The sequence below is a fragment of the Phyllostomus discolor genome, chromosome 4 (assembly GCF_004126475.2).
Source record: "Phyllostomus discolor isolate MPI-MPIP mPhyDis1 chromosome 4, mPhyDis1.pri.v3, whole genome shotgun sequence".
NCBI lineage: Eukaryota > Metazoa > Chordata > Mammalia > Chiroptera > Phyllostomidae > Phyllostomus > Phyllostomus discolor.
The window spans coordinates 55692696-55712331 of NC_040906.2; the positions used below are offsets into that span (position 1 = coordinate 55692696).

The 19636-nt window shown below is 35.7% G+C and overlaps 1 pseudogene; it reads left to right on the plus strand.

Moving 5' to 3' along the window:
• LOC114494842 overlaps positions 1–18146 on the plus strand; it is an 87022-nt pseudogene extending 68876 nt beyond the window's left edge.
• The last annotated feature ends 1490 nt before the right edge of the window (positions 18147–19636 follow it).

Sequence of the window (19636 nt, forward strand, 5' to 3'; positions counted from 1 at the left end):
AGAGATTTCGTAGTTATAACACTTTATCAAGACACCAAAAGTCTTTGCCAGGGAATTCTTAGCTCCATGAAACAGTTTCATCAACTCCCATAAATAACTTCACTTTCTGTCACTGCATTGTAATAAGATACTTTGATGTGAGAAAATTCAGATGAAGTCAGATATGACATGGTTGACCTTATTTCAATCAGCCTACGGTATCTTTCTTTTTAAGTTATTTTCTCTGAGTAATATATTGTCCCTTCTTAAGAATGTTTATTAGTGGCTAGAAATTATTTCATTCCAGCTTGCACAGACCACATCTTCAGATCCTTACATCATCTCAGCTTCTTCAGAGTTAGCAGTCAACTCTATGGCCTTGCAACCTGCCACAGCCCATTGCATTAGGTGCACAGGCAACCAAAGCTGGGTCAACTGTGATCTGTCCCCAAGGAACGTGGAGCCATTATGCAGAGGGATTAGAAGATGCAGTCTCCCTACATTTTTTTTAATTCTTGTTTCTTCATTCTGTTCTGGTTGAATGTTTATTTCTTCCTTTTGGTCCAAACTATTGATTTGAGTCCTGGTTTCCTCCAACATCTGAATCATAGGGGTACCAGAAGGAGAAAAGGAAGAGCAAGAAATTGAAAACATAATGAAGGAGAACTTCCCTAATCTGGCAAAGGAAACAGACTTCCAGGAAGTCCAGGAAGCTCGCACAGTCCCAAAGAAGTTGTACCCAAAGAAGCACACACCAAGGCACATCATAATTACATTACCCAAGACTAATTAATGATAAGTAGAGAATCTTAAAAGTAGCAAGAGAAAAGGAGACAGTTACCTACAAAGGAGTTCACATAAGGCTATGAGCTGATTTCTCAAAAGAAAACTTGCAAGCAAGAAGGGGCTGGAAAGAAGTATTCCAAGTCATAAAAGGCAAGGACCTACATCCAAGACTACTCTATCTAGCAAAGCTATCATTTAGAATGGAAGGGCAGATAAAGTGCTTCCCAGATAAGGTCAAGTTAAAGGAGTTCATCATCACCAAGTCCTTATTATATGAAATGTTAAACAGAATTACCTAAGAAAAAGAAGAAGATAAAAAATATGAATAGTAAAATGACAACAAACTCACAACTAACAACAACTGAACCTAAAAAAAAAACAAAAATGAACTAAGCAAACAACTAGAACAGGAACAGATTCACAAAAATAGAGACTACATGGAGGGTTATCAGTGGGGAAGGGGGAAATGGGGACAAAGGTACAGGGAATAAGAAGCATAAATTGTAGGTACAAAATAGACAGAGGGAAGTTAAGAATAGCATGGAAAATGGAGAAGTCAAAGAACTTATATGTATGACCCATGGACATGAACTAAGATGGGTGAATGATGGTAGGAGGGCGGTATAGGGCAAAGAGGAATAAAGCAGAGAAAAAATGGGACAACTGTAATAGCATAATCAATAAAATATATTTTTTAAAAAAGAACATGCAGTGTCTGCACCAAAAGGATCTTATGCGTGCTTTCCTTAAGTGCTACCATGAGCAACTTAAGGAAATCTGATGCACATACATACACACAGAATAAAAAGATGAAAGAAGCTGAGCTCCATAAGAAGCAGGGATGAGAGGAAATATGAACCCCAAAAGAAAGCATGCAAGAAATGGGAATAATAGTGTCTGATTATTTTATAGTTCTTAGTTCTTACTCCCATGACTAATGTCCATCTGCCCTTTAACTGGGAATTCTGTACATTTTTCTACATATAAATGTTCTTCCTTCCCAGAATAGAATTCAAGTGTATGTTTGTATTGACAATAAGTAGGCCTATACAAGCCTCTGAGTGAGTACTCAAAAGATGGTTATTGATTAAAATATATCTATTTTTAAAGATGTTAGTTTTCTTTGGATATTTCAGTTCCAAGGAATCAGATCAAATTTAGAACTCTCATATCTGATACAATCACTGAGAGAGTCCCTAATATGGGGTAGGTGTTAGGCTGATGGTTTTACATTATCACATTTTATCCTCCAACAGACTTGAGAGTTATGTGCTATTTCCAGAATTTCACAGATGATGCAACTGAGACTTAAATACCTTTCTTAAGGTCATAGAGGCATTAAGTGATGAAACTGGAATACAAATTCAGGTCTTTCCAACTCCAGAGACCGTGTTCTTTTCCTATTTAATTCATGTAAAGTTGGTCAGTTTGCTTCTGTACCCAGGTTACAACTAAGCTGTTTTTATGAATAATGAGAGATTAGACTATTGAGGAGAGCTTAAATATTTGTAATTATTAGCTTTTTAATTAAATGAATGAATATGGATTAAAGAACATATGAAGTCCGAACTAGCTAAATAGTAAGGATTAAAATAGAAGAAAATCACTCAAATGCAACTTTATTTATTATAGGAACTTATTTTGATTATGACTCTTAGGGAATAAAATGATATCTTTTCAACATCTTTAATTCCAACATTATTATTTTTAGGAAGGTAAAGTTGGAAACTTTGCTGAAAAATAAATATGTACTTAGTAGTCTATAAACATATCAGACACAATAAATGAATACTTTTATGACAAATATCAGAAAAAGATAATTCACAGAAATGAGTATTTTTACAACATTGTAAAAACACTACATGTAGCTACTATACACTGCAATAAATCTTCCTTATTATTATTAACATAGATGTATCTCTCTGTAATCTAATCAGTCATGCAAACTTATAAGTACTACATTAGTTTTTTAAAGATTTTATTTATTTATTTCCAGACAGAGGAGAAGGGAAGCTGAAAGAGACGGGGAGAATTGATGTGTGGTTGCCTCTCACATGCTCCCCTACTGGGGACCTGGCCCAAAACCCAGGCATGTGCCCTGACTGGGAACCAAATTGGTGACCATTTGGTTTGCAGGCCAGCACTCAATGCACTGAGCCATACAAGCAGGGGCAGTATATTATTTTTAATGTGCTTTCAAAATTTTAGCTTTTGCCAAAAAGTAATGAAATTGTACTTCTCAATGAAGAGATTGGCCTAAATTAATAATGCAGATAAAACACAGTCAATCCCCAAGTTATATTTTTCCAGGATAAATCCATGAAAATAAGTTTGAGTAAGCTCCTAAAATGTCTGTCTCTTAAGCAATATTATTTGCAATTATGTTTTGCTAGTATGTCATCAAAAAAGATGACAACTTCTAAAAGCTATAATTATGTCATTGAAACTTCAAAAATCTTGACTAGCAACTAGAAGATTAAAAATAATTTGCATGAATTAAAAAAATAATTTGTGAAACATCACTCTGATGAAAGATTTTAGGTGGAGACTAGAATATAATTACATATTTTAAGACATTTTTAAGAAAGTGATTTATTTTAAACCACTTTAAGAGAATCTCTTAAATGCTATATGTATGCATGTATGTATATATGTATTTTTAATTCAGTTATTTTAGTTTTTTAATAACAAAGAAGACCAAAATACCAGCTCACTCTTTGAGACAGCCTCTGTTTGTACATTAAATAAATATCACTTATAGAGAAAATCTGGAAAGGAAAAATTTTTTTAAAGAATAGCAAGCCTCAAAAATAAGATAAACATCTATGGCATGAGAAATAGAATTGGTTGTGAAAAAAAGACAGCAGAGTGAAAACTTCAGACCTATTGGGCAGCAAGCAGAATAAACAGGGAGCTACAGAGATAAAAACACCTCATAGAGCTGGACCCTGAATTCAGGCTGTTTCTACCCAGGCCTATGAAGTGGTGCAAAGAAAAGTTTAACTCTACCCAAGGGAATGACTTACATATAAGGTGTAATAAAGGACATGAAAAAAAATAGACAAATGTTCCCACAGAGGATTAAGTACCAAGTTGTTTACTGGACCATGACTGCACCTTAGGTTTCACCAGTAATTCCAGAGGAGTAACATGCAAACCAAAATTCCAAAGCAATGAGAAAAAATATGCAAAAACAATAGCTAACAGAATTAAAATTGAAAAGATTATTACTATGGATGTAGTATAAAATAAATTTCAGATACTGTAAAATAAATACACTGCAGATTCTCAAAGGCATAGGAGAAAGGAAACCATGAAGCACAAAGCAGGGTAACATGAAAAACAAATGCCTGTAAATACCAGGGATTAAAGAGGTAATCATTGGAATTTAAAAATTCAGAGATTGTTTAAATTGAAAAGAGACATAGTCAAAGAGAAGATTAAAGTTATGAGCTATTTATTGTAAGCATGCACACCAAGTTTAGAAAAGCTATTAAAATAAAGAGTAAAATCACCCCTGGCTGGTGTAGCTCAGTGGATTGAGCGCAGGCTGTGAACCAAAGTGTCACAGGTTCAATTCCCAGCCACGGTACATGGCTGGGTTGCAGGCCATAAGCCCCAGCAACCGCACATTGATGTTTCTCTCTCTCTCTCTATCTCCCTCCCCTCCCTCTCTAAAAATACATAAATAAAATCTTTTTAAAAAAGGAGTAAAATCATGAAAAAAAAGAAGTTCAGAGACAGATGTCAAATGACACATTTGGTGAGAGGATCGAATTTACCCCTAATAAGAATGTAAGAGAAAGACAACTAAAGAAGTATTGAGAAACAATACTCAAAGAGATTAGATTGAGAATATTAAAGTATAATTGGAAGACAGGAATCTTTATATGGCAACTATACACAGAATAGCAAGCCATATAAGCAAGAATTAATCACTATATTAATGCATAGTGGTGATATAATGATAATAGTGCAGCAACAAACAACAGTAACGGTAAATAATTGGTGTAAGAATAAGTGCTAAAAATGTTTCAACTTAACTAAACTAAATGAAATGAAACTAAACATAAACTAAAATGATTTAAAATAAAGTATTAAACAAAACATTCCAAACTCCAAATAGCAAACATCAGATATTAGGGATGCTTTCATTCCTTCCTCCCTCCTCCCTCTTTTTCCCTTTTGGAGTTCAGTTTAAAATAATTGAGTTAATCACACTTTTTAAAAAATTTAATCTTTATTGTATTTTTTCCATTACCATTTGGTCCCCTTATATCCTCTTTGCCCCAGCAATCACCACATTGTTGTCCATGTCCATGAGCTCTTTTTCCTTTTTGCTCTACCCCTCCACCCCCTAATTCCCTGCCCCTGTCAATAGCTGTCATCTGCTCTCCATCTGTGAGTCTGTCTGTTTTGCTTGTTAGTTCAGTTTGTTCATTAGATTTCACATATGAGTGAAATCATATGGTATTTGTCTTTCTCTGACTGGCTTATTTCACTTAGCACAATATTGTCCAGGTTCATCCATGTAGGGTAAAATTTTCTTCTTTTTTAACAGCTGAGTAGAATTCTAGTGTGTAAAGGTCCCATAATTGTTTTATCCACTCATCTATTGACAGACACTTGAGCTGCTTTTTTATCTTGGCAACTGTAAATAGCACTGCAATGAACATGGAGATGTTTATGTTCTTTCAAATTAGTATTTTGGGTTCCTTTGGATATATTCCCAGAAGTGGGATCACTGGGTCAAAAGGCAGATTCATTTTTAATTTTTTGAGGTATCTCTATACTGCTTTACACAGTAGCTGCACCAGTTTGCATTCCCACCAACAGTGCCAAAGGGTACCCCTTTCTCCACATCCTCAACAAGCACTTGTTGTTTGTTGATTTATTGATGATAGTCATTCTGACAGGTGTGAGATGGTATCTCATTGTGGTTTTAATTTACATTTCTCTGATTATTAGTGATGTTGAACATCTTTTCCTATGCCTATTGGCCGTATTTGTTAAGATTTTATTTGTTTACTTTTAGAGAGAGGGGAAGGGAAGGAAAAAGAGAGATAGAGAAACATCAATGTGTGGGTACCTCCCATGTGCCCCTATTGGGGACCTGTCCAGCAACCCAGGCATATGCCCTCGACTATGAATTGTTTTGATGACCCTTTGGTTTGCAAGCTGGAACTCAATCAACTGAACCACACCAGCCAGGGCTCTATTGGCCATTTTTAAGTCCTCTTTGGAGAGTGTCTATTCAGGTCCTTTGCCCATTTTTTAATTGGGCTGTTCTTATTTTTATTTATTTTAATTTTTGATGTTGAGTTTTCTAAGTTCTTTATAAATTTTTGGTATTAATCCCTTATCAGATATATCGGTGAATATATTCCCCCATTCTGTGGGCTTTTATGTTCTTGATGATTTCCTCTGCTGTGTAAAAATTTGTTATTTTCATGTAGTCCTATTTGTTTATTTTTTTCTTTTGTTTTCCTTGCCTGGAGGGAAATATCCAATAAAAATATTCTATAAGCAACATCTGAGATTTTGCTGCCTATGTTTTCTTCTAGGATTTTTATGGTTTCAGGTCTAATATTTAAGTCTTTGATCCATTTTAAATTTACTCTTGTGTGTGGTGTAAGAAGATGGTTTAGTTTCATTTTGCTGCATGTATCAGTCCAATTTTTCCAACACCATTTATTGAATGAACTTTAGCCCATGGTATGTGCTTGCTTCCTCGGTTGAATATTAATTAACTATAAAGGTACAGGTTTATTTCTGTGCTCTTTATTCTATTCCATTAATGTATGCATCTGTTTTATGCCAGTACCAGGCTATTTTTATTACTATGGCCTTCTGGTATAGTTTGATATTAGGTGGTGTGATTCCTTCAACTTTGTTCTTCTTTCTTAGGATCACTGTTTCTATGTGGGGCCTTTTGTAGTTCCATATAAATTTTTGAAATATTTGTCCTAGTTCTATGAAATACATAATTGGAATCTTGATAAGAATTGCATTGACTCTATAGACTGCTTTGGGTAGTACAGACATTTTAATGATGTTAATTATTCCTGTCCATGAACACAGTATGTGCTTCCACTTACTTGTATCTTCTTCAATATCTTATAATTTTCCAAGTACAAGTCTTTTACCTCCTTGGTTAGGTTTATTCTTAGGTATTCTATTGTTTTTGAAGTGTTTGGGAATGGGATTGTTTTCTTAATTTCGTATTTTGTTAGTTTGTTATAGGAAAATAAAAATGTAACTGACTTCTGAATATTAAATTTGTATCCTGCTATTTGCTGAATTAATTTATCAGTTCTAGTAGTTTCTTGGTGGAATCCTTGGGGTTCTCTACATACAGTATAATGTCATCTGGCAATAAGGACAGTTTTACTTCTTCCTTTCCAATTTGGATGCCTTGTATTTCTTCTTCTTGTCTGATTGCTGTGGCTAGAACTTCCAGTGTTCTCTTATACCTCTCTGAATAAGAGAGGTGAAAGTAGGCATCCCTGACTTATTCCCAATCTTAAGGCGATGTTTGTAGTTCTTGCCCACTAAGTATGATGGTGAAAGTGGATTTGTCATACATGGCCTTCATTATGTTTAGGTATGTTCCCTCTATTTCCACTTTGCTCAGAATTTAAATCAATTAAATCATAAGTGGACGCTGGATTTTATCAAATGCATTTTCTGCATCTATTGACATGATCATGTGATTTTATCCTTTATTTTGTTTATGTCATAAATCACATTTATTGATTTGGAAATGTTGTACCAACCTTGCATTCCTGGAATAAATCCCACTTGATCATTGTATATGACCTTTTTGATGCATTGCTGTATTAAGTGTGCTAATATTTTTTTGAGCATTTTAGTATCTATGTTCTTCAGAGATACTGGCCTGTAGCTTTCTTTCTTTGTAGTATCTTTATCTGGTTTTGGAATGAGGATAATATTGGCCTCCTGAAATGAGTTTGGAAGCCTTCCCTTCTCTTGAAATCTATGAAATAGTTTGAGAAGAAGTGGTGATAGTTCTTCTTAAGATGTGTGGTAAAATTCATCTGTGAAGTAATATGGTCCAGGGCTTCTGTTTGTTGGAAGTCTTCTGATGACTGCTTTAATTTCATTAGTTGTAATCTGTCTATTCACATTCTCTGATTCTTCCTGATTTAGTGTACAAAAATTTTGTGTTTCTAAGAATTTATCAATTTTGTCAAGTTTGTCCAGTTTATTGACAAATAATTATTCATAATATTTTCTTTCAATCCTTTGTATTTCTTTGGTGTCAGTTGCTATTTCTCTTCTTTCATTTCTGATTTTTATTTATTTGGGTTCTTTCTCATTTTTTCTTGATGAGTCTGGTTAAAGGTTTGTCAATATTGTTTGTCTTTTCAAAAACTAGTTTTTGTATTCATTGATCTTTTGTATAATTTTTTTAGACTCTATTTCTCGTATTTCTGCTCTCATCTTTATTATTTCTTTCCTTCTTCTCCACAGGTGGCAAACACAAGGCCTGAGGGCCAAATCCGGCCCTCCACCTTGTTTTGTCTGGCCTGGCAGCAGTGCCAAGTTCCTGCTTAACTGTTAAGGAATAGTTACATTTATACAGTCCTAAAATTGCATTTGGCCCTTTGAAGGCAACCATGAGGTTGATGTGGCCCCTGGTGAGAATGCATTTGACACCCCTGTCTCACTTTGGGCTTTGTTTGTTGTTCTTTTTCAAGCTCCTTTAAGTGTGAAGTCAGATCTCTCATTTGAGCTTTTTCCTGTTTGTTTGCTTGTTGATGTTGTTTTTGAGGTAGTCGTGCAATGCTCTGAATTTCCCTCTTAGGATTGCTTTCCCATGGTCCCACAGATTTTGTGTTGCTGTATCTTCATTTTAATTTGTTTCAAGGTATCTTTTGATTTCTTCCTTAATCTCATTAATAACCCATTCATTGTTTAATAGCATGTCATCTAGCTTCCTTGTCTTCCTGTTTTCTCAGTGTTCTGCTTGTGATTGATTTCTAGTTTCATACCATCGTAGCCAGAGAAGATGCTTGATATGATTTCAATATTCTTTACAAAAAAATTGTTATTGTTGTCAATTACAGTAGTCCCCATTTTCTGATTTCAATCATTGTCACAACCAGTAGTTTATCCTAGGAAATGTTCCACGTGCACTTGAAAAGTATGCATATTCTGCTGCTTTGGGATGAAATGTTCTGAAGATATCAATTAAATCCATTTGATCTAGTATGTCATTTAAGGCTGTTGTGTCCCTGTTGAGTTTATGACTGGAAGATCTATCCATTGAAATCCCTGGGGTGTTAACATCCCCAACATCGACTGTATTTCTGCCCATCTCTCCTTTTATGTCCACCAAGATTTGCTTTACATTTTTAGGTGCTCCTATGTTGAGTGTATAATGTTTACTAGGGTTGTATCCTCTTGTTGGATTGTTCCCTTTAAAACCAAAGCCTTGGTTTTAAAGTTTATTTTGTTGGATATAACTACTGCTACCCAGCTTTATTTTTTCTTTTCCATTTGCATGAAATATCTTTTTCTAATCCTTTGCTTTTAGTCTGTGTGTATCTTTCTATTTGAGATGGGTCTATTGGTGACAGCATATACATGGGTCTTGTTTTCTTATCCACTCAGCTATCCTGTCTTTTGGTCAGAGCATTTAAACCATTTACATTTAGGGTGATCATCAATAGGTATGTTTGTAGTGTCATTTTATTGTTAGACTGTTTTCCTCTGTTTTTTTTTTCCTTTCTCTTTCTCTTCTTCTTTTTATTCAAGCAAGCCCTTTAACACTTGTTGCAGTAATTGTTTGGTGTTAACAAACTCCTTTAGCTTTTTTCTTGTCTAAACAGCTCCTTATTTCTCCTTCGGTTTTAAATGATAACCTTGCTGGGTAAAGGAGCCTTGGTTGTAGGTCCTTTCTGTTCATCACCCTGAATATTGCATTCCATTCCCTTCTGGCCTGAAGTGTTTCTGTTTAGAAATCAGATGCCAGTCTAATTGGTGCTCCCTTGTAGGTAATAACTTACTTTTCCCCTGTAACTTTTAGGGTTCTCTCCTTGTCTTTAAGTGTTGTGATATTAATTATGCTGTGTCACAGTTAGGCCTCTTTGGGTCCAACTTGTTTAGGACTCTCTGAGCTTCCTGAACTTGTGTGACTTTTTCCTTCACCAGATTAGGAAAGTTTTCAGTCATTATTTCTTCAAATATATTCTTGACCTCTTCTCCTTCTGACATTTCCATCATGTGAATGTTGTTGTGTTTCAAATTGTTTAAAGTGTTTCTTAAGCACTCCTCATTTTTTTTTTATTATTTTTTTCCTTTTGTTGCTCTGCCTCGGTGTGTTCTTCTACCTTGTCTTTCAAAAACACTGATTCTATCCTCTGTTTCTTCTAATGTACTATTTATTCCTTCCAGTATATTATGTATTTCAGGTATTGCATTCTTTATTTCTGACTGGTCCTTTTCTGTGACTCCTGTCTTTTTTCATGCTGTTATCTTTAGAATCATTACTCTAAAAATCTCTATCTGATAGATTGCTTGCCTCCATTTCATCTGGTTCTTCTGGAAAATTCACTTGTTTTTCATTTGGGGTCTATTTATCTTCCCATTTTGTCTGCTTTGTATTTTCTGCCTTAGCTGTTAAACTAATCAATGATTGAAATGATCAGTTATTAATCTAATCATGCTGTAATCAGCAGCCTGGCTTAAACACTACAGGGTAGGACAGGGCAATTCCTGTGGGGGGGGGTGGTTAGGGAGGGTTCTTTCTTCCCCTCAGGCTGATACCACTCAGAAAGGAGTATTCTGCCTGAGACTAATGGCTCCTGAAGTGTGAGGAATGACTCAGCACAAGATTTTGGTGGCTCTTCCTTCAGTTTTCTCCCCATGACTCCCAGACTCTCCTCAAATGACTCTAGTGCACTCTGTCTGCCCTCCTTTTGCTGGTACCCAGGGTAAGTGGCTACAAAAGAAAATTTTGTGCTTTGGCCCTTTAAAAGGCTCTCTGCATATCTAGCCATTTCTTCTTGGCAGACAGAAACTCTGTTGCTTTTCACATGTCACTTTGTTGCTTTTCTGGATGTTATCTGGGTTCCTTTCTGGCTCTGGTGCTTTAGGCTGGGAAGCCCAGCTTGGGGATTAGACCCCACACTTCTCAGGTGGAAGCCTCTGGCCACTGAACTATCCTTCCAGCACTTCAGCTGCCGCCCATGTGAGCCCAGCCATCCATCTTGCATCTCCTCTCCACTCCCTACTAGTCACATTGTGAAGTGGTTTCTTCTGTCCGTGATTCTAAGGCTTCTCTTCAGCTGGTGTTCAGTTGGTTATTCTGGATGATTTCTCTACAATTTACTGTATTTCGCCATCTACAATGCATACTTTTTTGCCCAATTTTTTTAGGGAAAAATAAGAATATACTTTATACAAGGGTAGTATCTGAAATACGTTGTATCTGTTCTGTAATTATTTGTTACATAAAATTTCTTGTACCATAATATGTTCAGAAATAAATGCTAAAATTCCTTTATAATACCAAAAACAAGTATCTAAATAAATATATAAATAATTGAATTAAAACAAACATTTCATTTCCTGAAAGTCTGGGCCAAATATGTTGGTGTACATCATACACAGAAAAATATGGTAGTTGTAATTCTAAATTGGTCCTGGGAGGAGATTAGTGTAGCTTCCACTTACTCCTCTGCTGTCTTGGATCCAGTCTCCACATTTTTAAATTAAAAAGCACATTACTATCATCTATCTCTGCCAGTTATCTTTCTCATCTTATTTTTACCTTTCCTTCATGGTCACTATTCCTATTCCTTATTCCATAACTAATGGGCTTAATCTATGCCCTTAAAAATAATTTCATAAAATGTGTAATGCATTTTGTGGATATTTCCAATTTATCTATATGGTGTATAGATTATTCTACTTTCTACTTTTCTAATCCAAACCTCTAATTAGAGGTCTTTCAATGTCATGGGAACATGTTTATTTATTCTTAATATTTCATAGTGAACCTTAGTAAACATCCACCACATTTAAACATCCATTACATCTCTTAGTGATAGTTATTGAGGTTGCCACCAACTCTGTCACCACAAAAATATCACAATCAATATCATTGTACTCATCTATGTATAAATGCTTCTGAAGATTCTATATGATATGTATATAGGATCATAAGATCATAGGCATATTAATATGTAATTTAGAAAAAATTACTTTCCAGATTACTTTTCCCTGCAAGTGAGTGAAAGTTAATACTCTATCTATACACATTCACTACCACTTGATATTTTTCTCCTTTTTAATTATAGTCTTTCTGATAAGAGGAAAGTGATCTCTCACTGTTTTCATCTGCATTTGTATGATAATGAGTATGAGAGTATGCTTGTGTACTAATTAGCTGTGAAAAAGTCTATGGTAGTTTGTCTCATTCATTTGCCCATTTTTTTCATTGTAGTTTTAGTCTTTTCCTTGATTAATAAAAGTTATTTCTATATAACAGATAGCAATCTTTTAGTTTTAAACGTAGCTAGTATCATTCCCATTTACCAATTGTATCCTTCATTGAACATAAAACCTTTTTATTGATAATGTAACAACTGGCTTCTTCATATCAAAATTTGTGCTTTAGAGGTCTTCTTACTTAAGTCTTTTCCTACCTATGGTCCACAAAGCTATTCTCCTAATCTTCTTTTAGGAATAACTTTATAAACTATGGTGCTTATGGTACAAATTTCATATAGTTTGTCCATAATGTTATCAGAATCTGCCTTTGTATAAGTAATAAGGAAGGCTCGGGCTTATTTTTCTCCAATTAGAGAATCTGTTTCCCCTGATATCTTCCAGCTATTGATTTCTGGTGCCATTTCATAGGATAGCATGCCTCCATATGCGCAAGTACCTATTTTGAAAGTTTTTATTATGTTTCATTTATCCACATGTCTCTTTTTGCATAAAGATAATAGTTTTATAACTTTTCAGAGTGTCTTAATATCTGCTCAGTATTTTCATTTATCTTCTTAAAGTATACCTAGCAATTTAAAGATCTTCATTCAACAAAAATTTTTGAATGAGTTTGTTAATTACACCACAAATCCAGTAGGAATTATTTTGAAAATGCATTGGATTTGTAAGCTAATTGGAAGAAAATTGATAATATTTGACACATTTACCATGCTACACCATTCCACCATGAATACATCTTTTTACCCATTCAATTTGTTCAATAAACTTAATATGACTTTTTAAAATAAAGATCATGCATTCTTGCTAAGTTGGTTTCAACTTTATAGCATGTTGATTTTTAGTTGATTTAGATAATACTGCCAGATATAAATATATATTAAGTACAAGATATATTCATATATTATATGTCATATTTATATACATAAATATATAACATGTAAGATATCCTATACAATATCATGTGACATATAATGTATATAAGGTTGGGACCTTCATGTGGGGATTAGTGCTCTTATAAGAAGGGACCCCAGAGAGTTTTCTTCCTCTCACCATCTCTGCTATATAAAGACACAGCAAGCAGCAAGTGGGTATCTGTCTGTAAGCCAAAAAGAGAGTCCTCAACAGGGAACCAATTGGCCATCACTTTGATATAGAATTTGAAGCCTAAAACTGTGAGAAATAAATTCCTATTAGGCCACTCAATCTATCTATTTAGTTTCATAGCCTCAGCTGATTAATAAAGGTTTTGGTACCAAGAAGTTGGATGCTGCTATACCAAGTAACTAAAAATGTGCAAGTAGCTTTGGAACTGAGTAATGGGTAGAGACTGGGGGAGTTCTGAGGTACATGATAGAATATGGATATTAAGGGTGATTCTAGTAAAATTCAAAAAGAAAAAAGAGAGCCAGAGAGAAAGCATCTTTCTTTCTAGAGAATACATACATAATCATAAAAAAAACCCAGAATATTGGTAAAAAAATATGGATGTGAAAGACCATTTTAAGATCTCAGATGGAAATGAGAACTGTATTATTATAAATTAAAGAAAAGGCAATTCTTGTTATAAAGTGGCAAAGAACTTAGCTGAATTGTGTTTGTGTAGATATTTAGGAGAAGAAATTTCTAGGCAAAATGTTTAAGGAGCAGTTGGTTCTTCCTGACTACTAAGCATAAAATGTGAGAAGAAAAAGATGAATTGAAGATGGAACTGCTAAGCAAAAAGGAAAAAACCTTAAAGATTTGGAAAATTTTCAGCTTCTCCATATTGAAAAAAATGAGAAAGCTTATTCAGAACAGAACACCAGAAGTATAGCTAGACTATAAATCAATAAAGAGATTATGGGATTGCATAAGCAGAAACATTGTCAGTTTGATTTGAAGGAGATCAAGACAAGATGAAGTAAAGAAAAGCTATTTGGCTTCTTAGATTTACTGGACAAGACAATGAAGCTATTATGCTGTGAATGTACACTATTGTTTTTCTTTTTGTTAAATTTATTGGGGTGTCACTGGTTATTAAGATCATATAGGTTTCAAGTGTACATTTCTGTGGTACATGATCTTCATTGCACATTGTGTGCCCACCACTCAAAGTCAAATCATCTTATATTTTACCCCCTTCACGCTTTACCTCCCTCCTCTCTAGTAACCACCATACTATTGTATATGAGTGTTTCTTTTTCTTGTTTATTTGTTGCTTTCACTTTTATATCCCACATATGAGTGAAATCATATGGTTCTTAACTTTTTTATGGCTTGTTTCGCTTAGCATGATATTCTCAAGTCCCATCCATGTTGTCGTAAATGGCAGTATTTCATCTTTTCCTGTCACTGAGTAGTATTCCACTGAGCATGTGTGCCACATATTCTTTATCCAATCATCTAACAAGGGACACCTGTTGCTTTCATGTCTTGGCCACCACAATAATACTGCAATAACCTACAGGGGGTGCATATGTGTTTGCAAATGTTTTCAAATTTTCCAGTGATACCCAGAAGGGGGTTGTTGGATGGTATGGTAACTCTATTCTTAATATTTTGAAAAACCTCCACACTGTTTACATAGTGGCTGTACCAGTTTACATTTCCACCAGCAATGAATGAGAATTCTTTTTCCCCCACAAGCTCTTCAACACCTACCTATCTTGTTAACGGTCACTCCAACAGGTGTGAGGTGGTATCCCACTGTAGTTTTGAGTTCCATTTCCCTAATAGTAGGAAGTTGAGCATCTTTTCATATATTTGTTGGTCATTTATTTGTATGTCTTCTTGGGAGAGCTGTCTGTTCAGGTTCTCTGCCCATTTTTTTTCATCCTTGCCCAAGGACATTTTTCCATTGCTTTTAGAGAGAGGGGGAAGGAGAGAGAAAAACACTGAGGAGAAAGAGAAAATTGATTAGTTGTGTCCCATAGGCACCCAGACTGGGGATCATCTGCACCCGGACCAGAGATTGAACCTACAGCCCAGGTATGTGCCCAGGCCGCTATGTGAACCTGCAACATTTTGGTTATTGGGCAACACTCCAACTAACTGAGTCATACTGGTTAGAGTACCCTTTATTATTTCTTTAAATTGACCAGTATCTCTGGATAGATACTTTAATATATTTTATCTTCTTGTGTTTCTCAAGCCCTTCCATGGCCTTCTGCCCCAGTAACATATTGTTTTTCACTAGACTTTAACAAGTGCATGCCAGATTAATAAGGACCTATTTATTTAAAAAAAAAACAATAACTTTAAATTCTTAAAGAAAATATAGGAGAATATAGTTTTGGCTTTAGGATAAGGAAAAATGTTCTTAAACCAGATCCTCTCCAAAAAATGTGAGTAATGCTAACTTTTTGCATGGTGCTAGATAGGCAATGAGTGGAAGAGTCAAGTACCAATTGATTTCTATTTCTCACTGTTTTGAAATTTAGAGTACAAGTTCTGAAATAATCAAATAAAGTTTTACCCAGAAACATATCATATCTTATCTTGGCAAATTTATAAACCTTTTTGACCATGAATATCTAAAGACTAATAGGCAAATTCTGAAGTTTATCTATAATTCATACTCAATGGAGCTCAGACTCCTGGTAGCAGTTACATCTACAGAGTACAGGCAAATGAGCTTGATACTTGCCCCTCTGTTCCAACCTCTTTCTATTCCTCAGGAAAATAAAGGTCATTGCCACAGGAACTTCCAGTGTACTAAAAATCACTCTGGAACTTCCAGGTTGGTGAACTCCTGGAGACTGGAATGAGTGGCGTGATGGAAACTTCAAGCCTCTTCTGATACAGAGAGATCTAATCAGGCCACTGGGGAGGAGTAGGGAGAGGTGGTAGGAGGATTTTGCTGAGGCAGTCGTAAGCAATCCAGCACGGGATTGGCTGAGAACCTGAATGTCTTCAGAGCACATGGAATTATGGGTCAGAAGATTTGAAATAAAAGAAGGGCTCTCTGGCTCACAGTCTCATGGGCTCTCTCAGGCTATCTTCCTCCAGGATACCTGGATGATCAACCTGCAGCTGCCTGCATTTTCCAATGGACAGTATTTTGGATGGGAAGGAACTCCAGGTGCAGCCTAGAATCAGGCTGACCTGGCAAAGGGTGGAAGGGTTATTCGTCTTTGGATGTTCCCGGGGGGGACGAACTCCGAGGCAGAAGCCTGCCGTTCTTCCAAAATTATGTAGGTTTTATATCTTATGTTGTTTTAGTTTGTAAACTAGCCCCAAAGAAATAATATAATTAAAAATTAATGGAACACTAGGAGAACTCAGGTGTTAGAGTTTAGCATTAATTGATACATTAAAGTGATTAAAGCTGTAACTAAAGAGTGAAATGTTCAGCTTTGATAGGTTTAAGTGACTAATGCAAGTGGAAAGCTTCTATTCCAAAATTGTGAAGCTTTTGAATAAACACTCCTTTCCTTTATCACCAAACCTTTGCCTCTGGAATTTTGCCTAGAGGGTAGGGGCAGGAAACAGGACCCCATCCGCTCTTGGTAACATTCCCACCTACCTTGCCTTATGTAACTCTTCATCTCAGTGTTGATTCTCAATATGCTTAACGGTCCCCACCTTCAGAAGATTTTCCTGGAATTGGCAGGGCCTCATTCTGTCCACCTGAGAAGTGGAAATAGTGTGGGAGGTGGTGGGAGGAGACTATCTAGAGCGCTTCTTGCCCAGGCTAACACCTAAGTGATAACTACAATTCCTGAGGGCCTCTGTGGGTCACATCAATGTTGTGCGTGTAAAGAGGCTAAGCTGGTCTGCTGTTCTTGCCAATTCCTGGGGTAATCTTGCTTGGGTTGAGTTCAGCGCTGTACTGAGACACTTGGCGCCTCAAAACCGGGCTCTCTCCCTAGACCCGATACTAACACTAGCTGAGTTATGGCGGAGTGCTAAAGAATTACATTAAATAACATGAAATTCATCCACATTGAAAGATGATATTTACATATGTTACCAATCCTTCTATAGCCAGAGTGATCCGGAAAAGGAGATGCAAAAAAAAGACAGAGAGATACAAGATTGATATAGTCACGGTATATTCCCACAGACCCAATCAACACAATACAGTGAAGCGGGGAGCTTTCCAGGCTCAGGAAAAACAGCTAGTGTTTCACATTGACGGGGCAGGAACATGGCTACTTGAGGAGACATTGCAGTTCTGCAGACTTATGTTGTAGGGGCTGGACCCTCATGACAGTGGCCATTCACATCATCCATTGAGCACTGAAGAAGGAATTTGGATTTAAGCATCACCCCAGATATATTCTGGAAGGACAGTGTTCATCATTGGGTCAGTGACCAATCAGAAAACTGTCCTCTGCACTCCACTCTGGGGTAGTTGAGTATTGTAAAGTGTGATTAAGAGGTTAAAGGAAAGTTTGCCTAAGTGAAAAATTTACCTTTTGACAGAAAATCTATTAACATAATTTAAAAATATTTTAAAGACTATCTCTTGATCAAGATAGTCTTAAAAATAAAGAAAATAAGGATAAGATTTTAGCCCTTGTTCCTGAAAAAATTCACGATGAACTTCAGCACAGCTTCTGAAAGCATCACAGTTCAACTCCAGTGTTTGCAGCTTTTGTAGAAGGCTGCATTTCCATACCTACTGATTTACAGAAAGTGGACCAGTTTGATCCACTTCCACTCCCACCTATAAGCTCCATCTGCCATGGATTGCATGCCATTTCCAGTAACAGAGAGGAAAACAAAGCTGAATTTGATATCAAACATGGAATAGTTTAAAGAAAAACAAATCTAGCTCCTTCTGTAAAGGTTTTTGAAAACTTTCTTGAAAACCTAGATAAATCCTGGAAAGAGAACTTCTCCAAAAGAGTGATTTAGAAAATTTCCTTTTCTTGAGAAATAATTATTTTGAAAAGATTCCTGAGGCCACCAAATGAGAGTGTCAAGTTTTCTGGAAGGAGCAATCATGGGAGGAGTAAGCGGACTGCAGAAAAAATTTGTGAAATTTAGTATTATACAAAGCCAATTCTAAGATTTCTGATATAAATGTTCAGTGCTACCAGTTACCACATATAGAGTAAGTGAGCAGTACTCTTAGCTCACTTAAGTACAGCCTCCATATTTCTGGAGTGAATGCTCTAGGCGACTGAGAGCTTTGTCCTTAAGTCTTAGACGCATAAGTTAGTTATACTTAGAATGTGTGTGCAGTCACTTTCTAGTTATGCCTACTGATAGTTTTAATGGGCAGGTCACACCCCACTGCCCATCTTTTAAAACCCATATTAAACTGGATATCTAAACCAACCAAAACTTCAATTTAAAATATATGAATTATTAGATTACAATACTAGGGCCTAGTTTTTTACAACATGTTGCAACTGTAGCTTCTAACTTCTTTTCTCAGAGATCAATTGGATTAGTTTACCTTAAAGAAGCAGTTTAGGAAAAAAAAAAATAAAAAACTCAACCAACATAAAATCTATTGTACTTGTCAAAACTCTTGGGCTTATAGTTTAGCTATATAAATTTAATTTTAAAGGGTTTTTTTCTTCTTCCATTTTTGACTGTATGTGATAGATTTTATAAAGTCAGATTTTTTTTGTCTGTTTTGATTTACATTTGTCCTACTGTACATTCTGTCTTCTGAGAAACATTGAGAAGCAAGCTATTGGACTGGGGCTTTCCATGACTAATGAAAGTTTTCATTGCTTTGCATTTATTTTAACATTGTTTTCTCTGTAGCCACATAGTCTGCCCTCTCTCCCCCCCTTTTTGGTTTATATAGAACAGACTACAATGCTACCAACTGGAATGCCTGGTATTTATTTCTCTCTTATAACTTTTTAAGAAATGTTGAAGTTTATTATGCAAAAAAATCACTCTAGATTGTGGTCTGTATGTGAAAATCAATAATATGGCACAGAAAAAAGCAAATCAAGGGTTGATTTGGGAGAAAATCCAGATCAGTGTCTTTTAAGAGAAGCATTAAATGAGATTTTAGCCCCACCTATCGTCCTATAGTGGGATCACATGTTGGAAATGAAAACTAACCTGTCCTGGACAAGACTCAGATTAGGCAGTGAGCATAAAGCTGAGCACTGACTCAAAGCAGATACAATCAAGGGAGGTAACTATGTTTCAACTTAGTTACTGTCCTGAAAAACAGCCATGCAGTCATTTTTAGGTGTAAGGAATTTGCCAGATATACACAGGGCCAAGCAGTGGAAGTACTCATTCATATGCCAGCTTTAAAATTAGGAAGGCATAAAAATATAGAACCCCTTATTTGGTCAAAATAAGAATGGGTTCGTGATGGAAGTCAATATGGCAATAACACCTGGGAATAAGAAAGGTCACACACATCTAAGGACAATTTTACATATGCACGAATGAGATCATATCAAGGTGTGTTTTCCCCCCTTTCAGT